The sequence below is a fragment of the Nicotiana attenuata genome, unplaced genomic scaffold (genome assembly GCF_001879085.1).
Source record: "Nicotiana attenuata strain UT unplaced genomic scaffold, NIATTr2, whole genome shotgun sequence".
NCBI classification, from domain to species: Eukaryota; Viridiplantae; Streptophyta; class Magnoliopsida; order Solanales; family Solanaceae; genus Nicotiana; species Nicotiana attenuata.
Window position 1 is genome coordinate 128,378 of NW_017672568.1, and position 19,168 is coordinate 147,545.

A 19,168-nucleotide genomic window follows, 5' to 3' on the forward strand; every position below is an offset into this window, starting at 1 on the left:
CGAGATGTTGAACAACAAAAAACAGGTGCAAAAGCTGACGGGGCGAATAGCCGCCCTATCCAGGTTCATCTCACGATCCTCCGACAGGTGCCGTAAATTTTTCAATGTGCTGAGAAAGGACAATGGGTTACAGTGGAATGAGGAATGCGTCGAAGCCTTGAGAAAATTGAAAGCATAACTATCTTTGCCACCACTGCTGGCCAAAGCAAGTCCAGGCGAGCCCTTGCTGGTATATTTGGCCGTATCCGAGGTCGCCGTCAGCGCAGTCTTGGTTCGTGAAAACGAAGGTACGCAATCTCCTATTTACTACATTAGCAAAACCTTAGTGGACGCCGAAACACGGTATCCGCACCTCGAAAAATTAGCTTTGGCACTGGTCGTAGCTTCACGGAAGCTCTGACCCTATTTTCAGTGCCACCCCATAAAAGTAGTGACGACCTTCCCCTTGAGAAGCATCCTACAAAAGCCTGAGTTATCAGGCAGGCTCGCCAGATGGGCCATAGAGCTCAGCGAGCACGATATCTCATATCACCCAAGAAACGCCATCAAGTCGCAAGTACTTGCCGACTTTATATCCGACTTCAGCGCAGAGATATTACCAAAGGCGGAACTAGAGGCACGTCGTTCCCCCTCCAACACCGACCTATGGACTCTTTACACTGATGGCGCAACCAATTTGTATCCTACCTGCAGGATGGAACACTCCCACTCGACAAAAAAGAAGCCAAGAAGCTCCGCGTACAGGCCTCCCGGTATTGCCTGATAAACCACGAGCTCTACAAAAGGACGTTTGGCGGACCCCTAGCCAAATGCTTAGGGCCGCACCAAACAAGGCCAGTGCTCGAAGAGGTACACGAAGGTCACTGCGGCGCCCACACAGGTAACCGCGCCCTCGTGCGCTGCATAATACGGGCCGACTATTATTGACCCACAATGAAGAAAGACGCAGCGGAATATGTTCGCCGATGCGAACAATGCCAAAAATATGCACCCATGATACACCAACCAGGAGAACCACTTCACTCAGTCACTTCCCCATGGCCTTTCATCAAATGGGGAATGGACATAGTCGGTCCCCTACCAGCGGGACGAGGAAAGGTACGATTTCTATTAGTTTTAACTAACTATTTTTCCAAGTGGGTGGAAGCAGGTGCGTACGCCCAAATACGCGAATATGAAGTCATCGCCTTCATATGGAAGAATATCATCTGCCGTTTCGGCATCCCCAAGGAAATCAGCTGCGATAACGAACGAGAGTTCATCGGCCAAAAGATGACAGAGTTCTTCGACAAATGGCATATTAAGCGAATACTCTCCACGCCATATCACCCCGCTGCCAATGGCCAAGCAGAGTCTTCCAATAAAACAACACTGAACATACTGAAGAAGAAACTCGAGGAAGCCAAAGGGCTATGGCCCGAGCTACTACCAGAAGTGTTGTGGGCACACCGGACCACACCCGAATCCTCCACAGGAGAAACACCGTACTCACTGGTCTACGGAACCGACGCGGTCATACCAGTCGAAGTCGGCAAACCAAGCTTGAGGTATTCACATACCAGCGGAGCAGGGAACGATATAAACCGACTTCAAGACCTCGATAAGGCCGAGGAAAGATGAGAAATGGCCCACATAAGAATGGTGGCTCAGAAACAACAAGTCGAAAAATACTACAACAAGAGAGCCAAAATAAGACCACTCAAAGTGGGAGACTATGTCCTCAAAGCCAAACCAACTGGGACGGACCCTACAAAATTACAGCAGCAGCAAGTAAAGGAGCATTTCATTAGAAACAATGGATGGAAAAACACTCCAAAATAATTGGAACGTCGCCCACCTCAAGTATTTCCATTTCTGAAAGGTGTCTCCCGAGTCGCTCTCTTTTTCCCTTACCCGAGTTTTGTCCCAATTGGGTTTTCTCGTGGAGGTTTTTAACGAGGCGGCAGAGGGGACACCTGGAGATATTTGCGAAAGTTTATCATACCAGCCACTCAATACGCTCTCCTGACTGACATGTCAAAGGGACTGGACTAGCATGATCTCCAATGTATAAACGGCTAAGGCCATCTCCAATGTATGAACGGCTAAGGCCATCTCCAATGTATGAACGGCTAAGGCCATCTCCAATGAATGAACGGCTAAGGCCATCTCCGATGTATGAACGGCTAAGGCCATCTCCGATGTATGAACGGCTAAGGCCATCTCCAATGTATAAACGGCTAAGGCCATTTCCAATGTATGAACGGCTAAGGCCATCTCCAATGTATGAACGGCTAAGGCCATCTCCAACGTGCAAATGGCTAAGGCCATCTCCAACGTACAAACGGCTAAGGCCATCTCCAACGTATAAACGGCTAAGTCCATCCTCGTCAATAAGCCGACCCAGCTCGACTACGACAAACTAGTAACTGACGACAATCGAAGTTACGCACATGACTAAGGCCATCGACAGTATCATGGCTCAGGCATCGTCGTCAATAAGTCGACCCAGCTCGACTACGACAAGCAAGTAATTTGACGACAATCGAAGTTACGTACATGGCTAAGGCCATCGACAGTATTATGGCTCAGGCCATCGTCGTCAATAAGTCGACCCAGCTCGATTACGACAAGCAAGTAATTCGACGACAATCGAAGTTACATACATGGCTAAGGCCAGCTCGACTACGACAAGCAAGTAATTTGACGACAGTCGAAGTTACGTACACAGCTAAGGCCATCGACAGTATTATGGCTAAGGCCATTGTCGTCAATAAATCGACCCAGATCGACCACTACAAACAAGTAATTCGACGACAGTCGAAGTTACGTACATGGCTAAGGCCATCGACAGTATTTTGGCTAAGGCCATCGTCACCAATAGTCGCCAATCTTGTTCGACTACGACGAAAGGCACTCTAACAATTGAAGTGATGCCATTATTAGCTAAAGCCACCACTATCTAGCGTCGGAGCCGCATCCTATCGGCGGATAACACAGACAACGTTCGAGAAACACTGAAAATCCTACAAGTGAGCACCCGCTCCGCGGAGACGAGGTACCGAAAATAAAAGATACAAAAGGAAAAGAATGACAGCAAAAGTACGACTTTCATTATCATTCAAAAAATGTATGTACACCTGACCTTACAAAAGGTCCCATTTACATTCCAAAATACAACAAAACGAAATTGCTACAAGTCCTAAGAGGTTTCGCCGCTTCGACCGTCGTCCCCCGCCTGACCGCCACCTTGTTCATCGCCGCTCCCCGGTTGATAAGTTGCAGAGATCCAAGAGCCGGATTCTAGATGGTTGACGTCTTCGGAGTTATAGCCCGCCTAGTCAGAGGAGTCAGAACTATACCCACAGGTTTCGCGGGCGACGCGGGCTACGCGTTGTTGCTCCTGAACCTCCGCCTCAGTGGTTCGACCCGCAGCCAAGAACTCCTCGAATACGACTAATCTGGCCTCGGCGTATACCCACATATCATGCGCCTCACGATGCGCATCCTCATCAGGCCTTGGTGCAGCAGTCCGCTCAAAGACTTCAATCTCAGCCTTCCTGGCATCGAGTTCGGCGATCAAAGCAGCGACCTTGGTCCGCAAATCAAAAGCTTCCGCCGCTACCCCACGTCTAACCTCCAATTCTTCTTCCTTCGACTGAAGAAGAGTCTCCAGCTCAATGTTCCGAGCCAGAGCAGTCATCAGCTGCTCATCGCCCTGCTCCAGCTCGGCCACCCTCCGTTTCAGTTGGGCCTCCGACTGTTCAAGGCCCTCACGAAACACCCAAAATTCCGGGTCCTGCTTAAGTAGGTCCGCCAGTGCCCGATGCTTGGCACGACACCGTTGGTACTTCTTCGCCATCTTATTGAAAGTGGCTGCCTTCTTTTGCGCCCATCGCCTCCTCTCCACCTCCAAAATGAGAGTCTAAAAAAGAGAAGAAAAAGAGGAGAGGCAAGTCAGTACGCATCAAAGAGCCTTATGGCACACAAAGAAAACTGAAAGCTACCTGCAAGGCCGCGCCAGCAACCCTCCAGGATAGATCCCCGTCACTAACACCCTTCAGCATTTCACGCTCAGCAGCCGCACATAACAGGGTCATATCCGTTGCGACCTACTCGATGTGTTATAACAGGTTATACCCTCCTGGGATCATAATTCGGCGGTTAGACCTACCCGCCGTCATCCCCACATGGGCTGGACCCCTCGTTAACCCATCTGCATCTCCACAGGCGGCCTCAGTGTCCACCCTCTCGGCACCATCGCCCACTTCTCCAACAGCAGCCGACGAACCGCTCTCCGGAACACGGGCTGGGCTGGCATCGGCAACAGCTCTCCTTTGGGGAACCGACATCCTAGAACGGATAGCATCGGCCATAAAAACCGGCCTCGACACTTGACGGGGTTCACTTACCCTCTCGTCTTCAGTCGCTATCCCCTTGCCCGTTATCAACCGCCGTCTCTTTCTCTCTGGTGGCTCCTCACCTTCAGAAGTCTCCTCCATAGACCGCGGGGACGGCACTGAAGGAGTCGCTTCACTTACGGACGCCGCAAAAGGCGCAACCTCCTGCTGAGGAACCTCTGGAGCGCCATCACTGAACGAGCCGCATGGTATGTCTCTGCCATCAGAGTCGGTCTCCACCTTAGGTGAGGTAACGACAGCCTTCTTCTTCTTGGGGGCGCTCCGACCTGCCAACACGAGTAAGTCAGGTAAAAAAACCTAAGGGAGCTTCCAAACCAAGGCCGAAGAATTACCTGACGGGCCGTACTGTTGAAGAAATGCAGCCCAGGTACGGCATTCCTCCGCATAAGGTATCAATCTTTCCACCTACGATTTAATACTGTCAATAAACTGGGGTGGAGAAGCCCTCGCTACAAAAAAAAGAGAAAAGAAATAAGTCACAGTGGCCGAATGGTCAAGGTCACCAACAGTCATGAATTCTGCAAATAAAGGTACTCACGTTCTGGGTTCTATCTTTCCGGGAATCCTTCAGGTTTAGACACCAGGTGCTCCGTTCTGATGTAGAAGTACCTACGCCAGAAGATGCGGTTGGCCTTGTCGTCAGACTTAACTACCAAACCCTTCGTGCCACGGCTTTTCAATTGCAACATGGTACCCCTCAGGTAACCAGGGCTGAATAACTGTAAAAGATGATGAATAGAGACGCCGCACTCAGCCTTAGCTACGTATGTGGTCAGAATCCTGCACACCTTCAAGGTGTAAGGAGTAAGTTGAGCCGGACACACATTGAAAAAACGGCAAAGCTCCTCCGCTAGAGGGTAAATCAGGAGACTATAACCGATCAAAAATGGATACTCGTAAAATGTGCAGTACCCAGGCCTGTGCACATTGGCATAGTCCATCCCAGCCGGAGCCATTTCCACATGGTCAGGAATGTTGTGTGTCGCTCGAAGGTTGTCTAGATGAGATTGCAGTAAAACACTATGCTCCTAGGGAAGGGCTGGACTTTTCGTTTGAAAATCCTTTCGAATATGCATTTCCTTTGGGAGGACGTTGTCTACAGTAAGGAGAACGAGGGTCTTTTTCACTTCCTCCTCCTCACCGCCAGAGGAAGGCGGAACCCTAGATGGGTCAGTGTCCTTGGTCCTTTTACCACCTTGACGAAGTTTTACCATGATGATTCTGTTGGGGAAATAAGGCACTAACGACGAGAAATATGACTTCAAAGAAGTGGAGGAGTCTCACACGAAATAACGGTTACAAGAAAGAAAGGCAAAGAAGTAAACCAGAAAATGTTTTACAAAGGTTCGAAAGATGAATCAGATTGAACCTCTCCCCCATTTATAGGGTTAGGTTGCGCAGAAATCGAAGAGTCATGATTCAAAACGTGTGCGGGAAACCAAAATGTCACATCATCCTTTGAACCGCCTCGGGAGTAAGTATAATAGTGACGCATACAGGCGATTACGTCATTCCGAAAAGGAAGCCACGCGCCAGTGGCTCAACAACGTCATACATTTTGCCTCTTGCACGTTGCCGCCCCAGGTCGAGGTCAAATTCTCCTAAGACGAGGTTTGCATTTCCGCCCATTAAGGACACCTACCGAATGCGTCTCCAACGAATGGAGGGACTAACTGTATAGGGTCAAATTTGACCGTCAACGTCTCTACGCTAATGGGTACGCCCAGTGAGTATACGTCAACTAACGTAAGGGTACGACTTGGACGTGGGGACAAAAGCGACATCGTTTAAGACTCAGTGTCTTCACTAGGAAAACGTTACCTATTTTTAGATCTTTTTGATTATTTCGAGGGAGGTCTCCTACTATATAAGGGAGACCTTCACATTGTAAAAAGGGGGATTCTGGAATGATACAACTCCCTAATTTTCTCCTACTCTCTCTCTATCTCTATCTCTATCTCTAACGCATACTTTCTCTTGAGTTCATATTATCATTTTACACTATTAGATCTACAACAACAACTTCATTTTTCATCTCTAGGTCTATTATATTTGATTAATATTTACCCTTTCCTACTTTTGATTGTTTTTAAGCTTGCAAAGTATATCGATAACTTTTGAGCCAAACAATAAGGTCCTATTTTTATGCTACATTTTTCCTGGATCATTTCGTGCCTCACTGTTGAACTGTGCCCTTCATCTAAGTTGCATTGCTTCAGTGAGAATCGATCTCCTTTCAAGTCGTGTTCCTCCCATCACCCAATTCACTAACAGCGATCTTTGTTTTCCCAAATCTCATTTTAACACTCAAAAACAAACCCACCAGCGAATACAGTCGTGGTCTCCATGTCGACGAAAAAGGGATTGTCGGATCTCATTAGTTGAATTGGAAACCTTTTAGTCGAGGTTCCGTTTCGTAATTTCGGTGTTTCGGTCCAAGGATTATTGCTTTATTAGCCCGATTAACTTGCAATTTTCAGCTTTGTTCATCACTAAAAGGTCAATTTCTCAATTTTCATTTTCATTTCATTGTGTTATGATAGATTGGTGCGCGTGTTGGTTGATTTGTCATTTTACGTTTTTTGGTAGTATGTCTTAGTTTTCATTTGAATTGTTTTAATTAGTTTTATTTTGATTGTGATGCATGTAGTCTTGGGTTCTTGAATAAATGCTTTTAATTGGGTAGATGGAAAAATTTGAGTTGTTTCTTTCTTGGCAAAGAATAATAATGGGCCATAAGGTGAGTCTTGAACTATAAGGAATTTAGGCCAAGTAATAGATCACGTTAAGAAAAGGTGCGGAATGTTCTCTCTCGGCGCACTTTAAGCAGAATTTGCTAACGTGCAGGGGCATCATGAAAATTCCGGCCACCACCGCCATAACACCATCGGCGAGCTTAGTCACACCAAGTACTACTGTACCAGCGCATGCAAAGCCATTAACCTTTGGAAGTTTCCTTCCAATTCGATTTCAAACCATAGATGAAGAACCAGCTGAGGAGGAGCTAATGGACAACAAAATCTAGCTATGAAACGAGCGGTGAGAAGAACAGATGAAGAAGATCCACGCCGGCTCCAATTTTCTGACATAGCCAACAGTACAGCAAAAACTCCAGCCATAGTTCAGGAACCTGCACCAATGGAGCAGGAACCAATGTAACAGGAACCAGTTGAACGAGATAACAGGAATGAGGAGAAGCCATATAGGAGGAATCGTAGAGTCCAAATTGGGAGAGCTCTCAACTACATTCCACCAGATCTACAAGGGGATACAATTGTAGTAACAATTGAAGAGGAAGACATCAAAGAACAACAGAATTACTGGGCTACTGCACTCATTGGGTACGTATTGGGTGAGAATCCATACTTTAAATCCATGGAGAACAATGTTGAAAATGTGTGGGATTTTGTTGACACTCCAAATATACTGTACCACGATGAGGGTTACTACATATTTAGATTTGATTCAATTGAAGATAGAGACAAAATCATGCAATCAGGACCTTATTTTTTTTCATAATAAGCCATTTATATTGAAGAATTGGTCGCTTGATTTTGTTTTTAATCCGGAGTGTTTGAATGTTATTCCAATTTGGGTAAGATTTCCAAACCTTCATGTGGGATTTTGGTCAGCTGAGGCCCTAAGCAAAATGACAAGTGGTATAGGTAAGACAATGTATACAGATCTATATACTGCTGAGATGGATAGAATTTCATATGCAAGAGTCCTTGTGGAGGCAGATATCTCTCATCCTTTGCCAAATGATATTCTACTTCGTACTCCAGTAGGAGTAATTAATCAAAACATAGAATATGAGTGGAAGCCTAAGTTTTGTATGGATTGTATAAAGGTTGGACATACTACAGAGGAATGTAGACAGTACAAGGAAGAAGGAGAAGCTGGAGAATATGTAGAATAGAACAAAAAAAGGAGAAGAGGCAGAAAAAGAAGAAGAGTGGAAACTAAGTGGATAGCAAAAGAGGTGCCTGAACCAAAAAGTGGGGAAGCTGAGAATGCAAATGTGACTGAGGAAACTGCAGTAGAAGAACAAAGTAAAGGCAGGCAGCTAGATAGCAATGAATTTCCACCACTCTCAGTAATAAGGAGTGAGAGGAATTATGATCAGAGAACTCTAGTGTCTACAAGGGATGAGCCAAGTTGTTCTACTAGCCAAATCAATACCACAAATAGATTTGATGTTTTGAATCAAAGTGGTAATGCAACTGACACTGGGCAGGGTGGACAAAACCACCCTACACCTCAATAATTCTCAGCACCTGGAACATAAGAGGGCTGAATAAGCCCTTTAAACAGAAGGAGTTGATGCTCTTTCTGAAGAAGTATAAGATAGAGATAATGGGACTAGTTGAGACAAGGGTGAAAGAAAACAAGGCAAAAAGAATAGCTCTGAAAACAGTGAAGGATTGGAAAGTAAAGTTCAACTATGAATGCACATATAATGGAAGAATATGGTTAATGTGGAGGCCTCATGTTCATCTCCAGATCCTGAAGATTGAAGCACAATTTATTCATTGTGAAGTGGAGGACAATGTCAGGCAGAAGAAATGGTTTTTCACTGTGATCTATGCTTATAATGCATGGAACTCTAGACAACAATTATGGGAGCAGCTTGTTGGTATAGGATCCAATATCACTGATGAATGGCTAATTAGTGGTAACTTCAACAATGTCTTACATTCAGATGATAGAATAGGAGCTCCTATAACCCAGGCAGAGATCCAAGGGTTCAAAGAATTCTTGGACAAAATGCAGCTAACCCCCTTGAAAAACACAGGATGGTATTATACTTGGTGTAATAAAAGGGATGAGAATGTGAGGGTGTATAGTAAAATAGATTGGGCATTTGGAAATTTCAGCTGGATGATGAATAATGGGCATATTGAAGCAGAGTTCCTAAATCCTGGGGTATCTGATCATTCCCCTATCTTGATAAACTGCAGAGCTGACATCATCCANGGGATTTTTTCGAATTCACTAAATCGGGGACGAGTACCGTCACAAGTACAACCATGACCCAGATAGCTGAAGGTTTTAAAAAAAGGACCTTGCTTAACAAGGACACAACAACTGGAGATGATTAAGCCAATCAAAGAGGAAGAGATATTGGAGGCCATTAAAAGCATGCCAACTGATAAAGCCCCAGGAGTAGATCAAAGCAGATGTGATAGCAAATGTCCTGGACTTCTTTGAGACATGAAAGATGCCAAAGGCCATAAACAGTACTGCTATAACTCTTATTCCTAAAGTTCCTAATCCTACTCAGGTTAAGGACTTTAGGCCAATAGCATGCTGCACTACCATCTACAAGATAATTACCAAGATCATAACTGGGAGATTAAAAGCATTAATGAACTATTTAGTAGGAGACTCTCAATTAGCTTTCATTGAAGGAAGGAATATCACTGATAACATCCTTTTCACTCATGAGCTTTTCAAAGGCTATACTAGGAAAGGCATATCTGCAAGATGTATCCTCAAGGTAGATCTGAGGAAAGCCTATGACACCTTGGATTGGTTCTATTTGAAAAGGATATTGATAGTCCTGGGATTTCCACACAAATTTGTATGCTGGATTATGGAATGTATAACAACTGTATCCTACTCTTTGACCTTAAATGGAGGTCTTACAAAGCCGTTTGAAGGCAAAAGGGGGATAAGGCAGGGAGATCCTATGTCACCCTACTTATTTGTGATAGCTATGGAGTACCTGCAAAGAGAACTTAGTATTCCGGCAGCAAATAAAGAATTCCATTTTCATCCAAGATGCAAAAAGCTAGGAGTAATGCATGTGTGCTTCGCAGATGATTTATTGATGTTCTGCAGAGCTGATCTAAAGTTAGTGAAACTACTGCAGAATGCTTTCTTGAAGTTCTCAAATGCATCAGGGTTACAAGCAAATCCAGAGAAAAGCTCTGTAGATATTGCAGGCACAACTGAAAGGATTAAGAGTCTTATACTGCACGAATTGGGATACACTGAAGGCACCTTACCCTTCAAATATCTAGGGGTCCCCTTAGCTCCCAAAAAGCTACCTACTCATCAGTGCTGGCCATTGGTTGAAAAGATTACTACAAGAATCAGCTGTTGGACTTCAAAACTATTATCATATGCTGGAAGATTGCAACTCATCAAGTCAGTAATATTTGGGATGCAGTCTTACTGGGCTCAAGTGTTTTTACTACCAAAGAAGATCAGCAAAATGATAGAGGCTGTCTGCAGAACATACCTATGGACTGGGCAGGCTGACATCTCCAGGAGAGCTTTGGTAGCATGGGATAGAATTTGCTTACCACAAACAATGGGAGGATTGAATGTGATAAATCTATGCCACTGGAACAAAGCTGCAATAATGAAGCATTTATGGGCAATCACAAAGAAGAAAGACTGTTTGTGGATTAGATGGGTCCATACTTACTACATAAAAGATAGGAGCATTGACACTATGCCTATACCTAAGAATGCAGCTTGGGTTGTAAGGAAAATTATTGAACAAAGGAAGTTTATACTGAACATACCAGCTTTACAAGGTAATGTGCATGAAAGACTGGAATCTCTGCAAAGTACAAATGGTAAATTCAGTATCAAGAAGCTTTATAACTTGCAAACTCCTCAGGGACAGAAGCTTTATAACTTACACCCTCACATTCATCCAAGACACAAGTTTAACATGTGGTTGGCCATCCATAAAAGATTACCAACTGTGGATAGGTTGCAGAGAATAGGTATTCAAGTTGACTCAATGTGTGTTTTCTGCGGTCAGACAGAAGCACCATTGGAACATCTCTTCTTTGAATGTTCATACACAAGCTCTATCTGGAAAAGACTGCTAAACTGGATGGGAATTCAAAGACAAATCCAACCTTGGGAGGAGGAACTACAATGGATAACTTATCAGGCAAGGAAGAAGAAAGGGATTAGCAATATTATTTCAGCTGTCTTTGGCATGTTGCTGTACAGTATATGGAGAGACAGTAATGCAATCAGATTTAACAGTGGATGCACCTCAGCAGAGCAGATATGCAGAGAGATTACCTCATACATCCATATCAAGAGCCATGTACACAAGAGTTGGAGGAGCTATATGGAAGATTTAGATAGATATCCGTAATTTTTTAAGTGTATTTCTGTTATGCTAGACTCTTGCTAGTAGCATGTGTATAGAACATTATAGCTTGCAGTATAGTAACTAGTATGGAGTATAGGGAGATATCTTTTAGATATAGAAGTGAAGTATAGTCAAAGGAAGTCAAGGAGCTGGTCGGCAGATCCTGTTATGTACAGAACAATTTTTTTGATGAATGAAAACATTAGTTTATCAAAAAAAAAAAATAGATCACGTTAGCTAGCCTATTTTCTCCCCAATAATATCGTTCGTAAATTTGGCATCGCAATAATCTCAAAGTTTAGGAAGAATAATGAATATTAGTAGCGATGCTTTAGGCGTGCTTTTAATCTACCATCGTGGTTGTGTACACGTTCGCGTGACATAATTATGATTTTAAAAACAAAATCGGAGTATGCATTCGTGCAACTTCGAATAAACCTTTTTAATAATAATAATAAAGAGTTATTGATTGTGGACACGTTCGTGTGACATAATTTCTAACGCGCCAAACAAACGGGTACACGTACGCGTGACCTGTTTTAAGATAATTTTTTAATTAAAAGAGGCAAATGCACATACGTTCTAAAATAAGTAATTAAAAAATTTTAATAAGCCAAGTATAATCATTAAGCGACCGTGCTAGAACCACGGAACCCGGGAATGCCTAACACCTTCTCCCGGGTTAACAGAATTCCTTACCCGGATTTCTGTGTTTCGCAGACATTAAAACAGAGTCAAATCTCCTCGATTCGGGATTCTAAACCGGCGACTTGGGACACCATTAACTATCCCAAGTGGCGACTCTAATCTTAAATAATAATCCCGTTTCGATTGTCACTTCAATTGGCAAAACTCCCTTATACTCCCTTCTGGGGGTAGTAAAAAGGAGGTGTGACAGCTCTGGCACTCTGCTGGGGGAAAGAACCCAGAACTTCTGGTTTAGGGTTCAAGAATTCGAGCTTGTTAATATGATTTTGCTTGGCTTTATTTATTGTTAATATTACTGTATTTTGTGAACCTAATGTGCAAATTGCTGTTTATTTACCATTTCGATATTATGTGACTTGTATTAAAATGCCTTCTTACACCACCCTTCTGAGTCTTCTAAAATTTGGTGCACACGTACGCGTGACCCACTTTCTGTTAGAAGTCATATCAATTAGAACGGGGCATGGGTCAGCAACAAGGCCGGGCAGACTTTCGTGCTCCCAGTACGTTGCCCCCACCTCGGCTCGAGCTGTCCGCTCGGGTAAGCCAAGTCTAGAACACAACCCCAGGTTCATACCTAGAAGAACATAACCTCATGCCGGATCCCTAGTAGGAACGTTTGTTTGCATCACGTGCATTTGACTTAGGGGGCTCAACACAGGGGTTGGGTCCGTCTAGGACAGGTGTACCCAAAAATAAAAGACCATCGTGATGCATCCTATGTGCTACATGTTGCATTTCTTCAAGGGTAAAAGGGTCATTTGGCGGACCAATTATGGCTGAGGTAAAGGAGAAAGAAAAGAGGGTGAAGTGTGAAATAAAGCAAGTAGGGCCCAGTTATGTCTTTCTTTCACATTTTTTTAAGAAAAAGACCAAACAAAAAAGAAAAAAAATTTGAAAAATCCAAAAAGATTTCGCACTTTTCCATTATTTTTCAAAAAGAAAAAAAGAAAAAGACAAAAAGTATGTTTTCTCTAAATTAGTTATTTTTGTTTTTTTTAATTCTCGACCGTATCCAATCTGCCCGAACTACACATACCTGATTCACGTCTTTTGGGGCCGGATACGTAGGCAGCCCACATAGGGTCCGGTCTTCCTAGTGAATGTTAGGTTCTTGGCTTTGCGGGGTCTTAGCCAAATTTTGCACTTCTAGCCACCTTTTGGCCACATAAGTCATTTTGCCAAAGTAGCCTCAATCATGTCTTGCATGCGTCCAATAGGGAGTGTTATTGTCTCACATAGTGTTCTAGGTCTTTAACTTTATTTGGTTTAATTTTCTTATACAGGTGTGGGTCTACTTATCAGAGTTTGAGCATGACAGACACCCCGGGACCATCCAGTCAGGATCGCTTATTCAGGAGTTGCTTAAGAAGATTTTTATTTTTACTTTTTATGTTTTGAGTCTGTTTTTCTTTTTATGTCGCTTTTACCTGCTAGTTTTGTACAGTAATGTCGAGTTTTTTTTGATTATTGTACTTTCTATTTTGTATTTGAAAAAGTGTGATATAAATCAAAAATCCAAAAAAAAGAGATGGTGCATTTTATATTTCCGTTAGAAGTTTTCTTTAGAATACTAATTCTAGGAATAAAAAAAAATCATTTGAGGTGATTTTCCTTTATTGAATTAATATCTAGAACTCAAAATCAAAAAAATTGCTTTTATATTTCCTTTAGTATATTAAGATTAAAAATTCAAAAAAAAGAGAGAATTTTCTTTTAGTACCTCTTTAGAAGTTTTCTTTAAGATATTAATTCCAAAAAATCCAAAAAAAAGTTTTTCTTTTGAGGCTCTTCTTTGGGAAATATATAAAAAGCAAAAAGAAAAAAAATATTCTTTTCATTTTCACCAGAACTTTAGGACATTGTACATAGAAAAAAAAATATATTTTATCTTCTGTTTATCTTTAGAGTCTCTCCTTTATGTAATCAAAAATTGAAATCCAAAAATATTTTTATCTTTTTCATTTCTTGTATTCGAAATCTTTCTCCAGGATATCAAATAAAAATTCAAAATATTTTTCTTTGGTATTCTTTAGATTTCCTTCCTAAAAACAATCAAAAAATATTTTTCTCTTGTAGGGTTTTTTCCTTAATAATTTTCCCATAGAGTATTTGTTTCAAAAAGAAAAAAAAGAAAAAATATATGCTCGTTAAGCTTGAGTTTAGAATAGTTTATCGAACATTAAGTCTAGAAAATTGAAAAAAGGATTTGCTTCTTCTATTTCTCTTTTCTCATCAGAGTAGTCATCAAGGTAAAAAAGAAAAAAAAAGAAAAAAAAGAAAAAAAAGAGAATGTTAGTTTATTTACTTTGTTCCCGATCTTCCCGAACTACGCAAGGATCTGATTCATGCGGCGTCATGCTACGTAGGCAACCTACATAGGGTTCGATCGAATTTAAAGAAAAAAGAAGGGAAAAAAGAGAATGAAGTTGTGGGACGTGAATAAAAACCAAGCGGTGCTAGAAAGGAAAATGAAGAAGGAAATGGAGCAAAAAAGAGTGAAACTGGGATGATGCCATATGACCTTCATACCCTCGAAGTCATTTTAGAACCGATAATTGTGACTAGGTGCATTGCACATAATGTGAGATTATCTTATGTTAAATGCCCTAACGCTAACGTGATGACTTCATTTTGTTCATCTTTGTTATCTTCATAGAGAAGGGTGGTTGATTTGTGGTTCTTAAAGTGGTAACTCCTCTCTACAACATAAAGTGAAAGGCAATGGCAGACAACAACAAAATTGAGTTGGTTGATACCGGTGCCCGAAAGCAATTGGTTGAACAGGAAATTGGGTTGGTTGATGAGGTAAGGATGTGAAGACAACACATGATGGACATGTATCAGGCTTGGATGACTGGGAAGGCACCACCCCCGCAACCACCTAGCTTCCTTGATGCTACCCTTATCCATACTCCGGTCATAGTGCCAGATGATCCCCCATACTCTCCAGATTCTCCCGCTTGTCACGACTTTCCCAACCACCCTAGCAGCTTCATCACTCGTCCCTCAACTACCTTTCCCAAAAATTGCCCACCTGTCGTATCCACTATCCGCACGATCACAACTTCTCAACAATCTTCCCTTCTTAGGTCCAACAATGAACACCCACTCAAAACTCATGATGCCTAATATTACCCCTCAGAGGTTGCCCACAAGGTCCCTAACTTATACCATCATAGCCCTCGGAATGAGCCTCATGTTGAAAATGAAAAGTTCATAGGAAAGGAAGGGCGAGAGGAGATATCCAGGAAACTGAAAGGTATACAACAGTCCTCAATGAGCATGCAAGGGATGGGAAATCAGATTAACATGTCTTACAATGACTTGTGTATGTTCCCTGATGTTCGTCTGCCTGCAGGGTTTAAAGTGCCAAAGTTTAACTTGTATGATGGACGTGGAGATCCGGTAGCCCATCTGAGGGGTTACTGCAGTGAAATGAGAAGTGTTGGCAGGAAAGATGATTTGTTGATGGCGTATTTCAGTGAGTGCCTAACTGGGGCAGCCTTGGAATGGCATACACATCAAGATGTCAGTAAGTGGCATACATGGCATGACATGGCTCAAGATTTTGTTCGACACTTTCAATACAATATAGACATTACCTCAGATTGCTGCTCCCTATCTAAGATGGAAAAGAAACTGGAGGAAAGCTTTAGGGAGATTGGGCTCAGATGGAGGGAACAAGCCGCTCGAGTCAGTCCTCCGATTGGTGAAGAAGAAATGGTTGAGCTTTTCCTACAAGCCCAGGGGCCCACCTACTTCAGTCATTTGATCCCGGCCTTAGGTAAACCTTTCAATGATGTGGTAAAAATGGGGGAGATGGTAGAAGAGGGAATCAAGTCAGGCAAAATCATGAGTTATTCTGCATTGAAACATACTACAAAAGACATTCAGAACATCTCAGTAAGTTTGGGTGGAAGAAAGAGAAATAGAAAAGATGTTGTTGAGCCGCGCCAACGACAGGATCCAGTGGGCATTCCTCCTCAACGCTTTCAGCCTCGATATCGACCCCATGGATATCCCTGTGCTCCAGATAATCTTCCCCAATGCTACTTCTCTCCACAAAACCCCCAAAGTCGTACATCACCTTCCCAGTACTCCGCCCACAATGCACCAGCATATGCTCCACATCCACAGGGCCCACGATGGCCTGCACCACTTCCACAAATGTCTTACCCACCCCCTCAAGCATTTCAACCACTGACTCGCAAAAGGTTCACCCCGAGGCCAAAGTACAAAATGAAAAGGCAAAAGCTAAAGGAAAAGACTTTCACTCCCATTGGAGAATCATATGCCAGTTTGTTCCAAAGGTTGAGGCAATTGGACATGTTGAAGCCGATTCAGATAAAAATGCCGAACCCTCTTCCAAAGAATTTTGATTATTCTCAAAGGTGCGCATATTGCTCTGATGCCCCGGGTCACAGTAGAGAAAAGTGTTGGCATCTGAAAAGAGCAGTTCAGAAGCTTATTGATGCAGGTGACATTGTCGTGCAAAATCCGAATGCAGTAGACACTAGCCAAAGTCCATCGCCTGTTCATAATGAGATGCATATGGTGGGTATGATTTGTGTTGAAAAGGAATATGAGAATTTTTCTGAAATCCTCGGAGGTCCACGTGCTGTAAAGCTTTCAGCGCTATCAGAGGTTGATCTTAAGAACGAGCTGGAAAACCAAACGCAATTTGCTAAAATCAATGTGATGGAGACTTGCGAAGGTCCTAGTACTGTTGATGCGGAACTCAATGGCTAAGATGTTGAGCTTGATGATTGGAAAAATGTTCCTTTCGTGGCTAGACGGGAAGAAGTCTTGGTAGTTTATTTTGTTGTCATTTCTTTTGTCCGGGTTGTCTCAGGATCGTAATCCGAATATTGTCTTGTGACTCAAACCCTTCTATCCTTTTATTTTGCCTAGTTTGTTTAGTCGCAGTAACTCTTTTAGTGTTATCTAGGTTTGCTCCAGGGTTGTAACCCCAGTTTATTTTGTTTGTTTTGTTGTTCAAGCCCTTTCACCGTCTGTCTAGTGTAATTTTCTGCTTTCTATTATTTCTAGTCTTTTTTTGTTTAGTTCTCTTCTCCTTTTATAGTTCTTTTCATGCTGGATCTAGTGACATGACATGCACGCATAATTCTAGGCCTGGTCTTAAAAGTTAGTTTAATCATGAAGCAACGAAACAATTTTGAAGATTATAGGGACACTTGAGGGAAATAAGTACAGATTTGGACATTTTGAGATCATTTGAAGCCCGAACCATGTGAAACCGGGGCAGATAATTTGGGAAGTTAATAGGATGACAAGAATTCATTAAAGGAGAGTGCATCCCAAACAATTTGAAGCGAGTAGTTTTGAGTTCAAGTGTACCTCAAGTAACAAGATAAAGCCAAGGGAGTTTGCTCCAAACAGACGGAGGGTATCCATCGTGAAGAAGAAATCACCCAATGAGAATTCTGTACTTGACAAGGCACTAGAAAGGTGGAAGGCATATCTGTGATACCAATGCCGATGCTGTAAACAAAATGCTATGCATGATCTTCATTTTTCATCTTCAGGTTGCATGTGTTATACTTGGTATTCTTAGAGATTGGGAGGCCCTCTTTCATCTATCCAAACACTGTATCCCTTTGACACCCCTTTTGAGCCTGTACTGATTTCTTTGACCTCCCCTCTTTTGGAATCAAGTTAAAGTCATACGAAAAAAAAAATTCATGTCACCATAGGTTTATTTCAGAAAGTTCATTCCAAAAGGAAAATTAAAAAAAAAAGAGAAAAATAAAGATAAAGAAAAAAAAAGAACAAAAAGAAAAGGAAAATAGTAACAAAAAGTAGTCTTGTGAACTACGTTCGACCTGATTCTTGTCACCACAAGATACGTAGGCAGCCTCACGGTTCGGTCTCACCAAATAAAATGTTTTGGAATCCCACAAAGCCAGGAGTGGGGTAGTTTTCATAGAAATTCCATCTCAAAAAGAAAAAGAAAAAACAAAGAGAATCAAATTCCTTAGTTTTAGAAATTGGGGCAAAGTTTTAGAATGGATTCCAAAAGTTGTAAATAAATTAACCCCGTTGTCTTAGTTATTTTGAGCCTTTATGATATCCATTCTTTCTAACCCTGTCCAAAAGCCATATTACGGTCCAATAAAGACCTCCTAGATAATCTTTGAGAGTGCCGAGCTAGACATGCCAGGAGCATATGATGTTTTTACTATGGGTAATGCCTTGTCATCTACGGAATCAGAGGAAATAAAAAGAAAAGAACAAAATGAGAGAGTGTTATTGGTGAAAACCTTCACAGGCACCATAAGACGATGGTGAGTTGAGAGAAAGAACAAAATGAGAGAGGCTTGATGGTAAAAACCCTTTGGGCACCACAATTCGAATAAGGATCGTGAATCAGATAGGATAATCGGAGCATTGAAGCCCAGTTTCACGACGAAGAGGTACAACAAGAGTTGAACATTAGACTTTCTTGATAGATTAGGCCATTAATCCAAAATTGCGTGTCATGGTCATTAGAGTTGGTGTCCACATCTGATAAGATTCTACTTTGTAGTTTTTTTTGCTAGATCTCATGTCTTTCTATTGTCCCTTGCTCTGCTCATTTTGTTGTTCAAGTCCTCTTTTGAGTCAGTTTGGTCAAAACAAGTGAGAAATGACTTCAAAATATGCTATGAGCTTTAATTGCACAAAGCGGAATCTGTCTTGCACATTAAAGTGGCATAAGTCAGGAAAGAACAACATGCGCACTGAGTCGGTAACAATCAACGTGCTTTGGGATTCATGTGAAATACAAAGGTTCGGTATATGTCTATTCATGAACAATGCAACAGATAGAGGCTGTTGGGTTTGAACGGATCAAAGGTATTTTCTATGATAAGGTTGACAGAGAAAGTGGTTAGTCAACAAACAAGCAAGGTCTTTCGAGTTGAAATCAAAG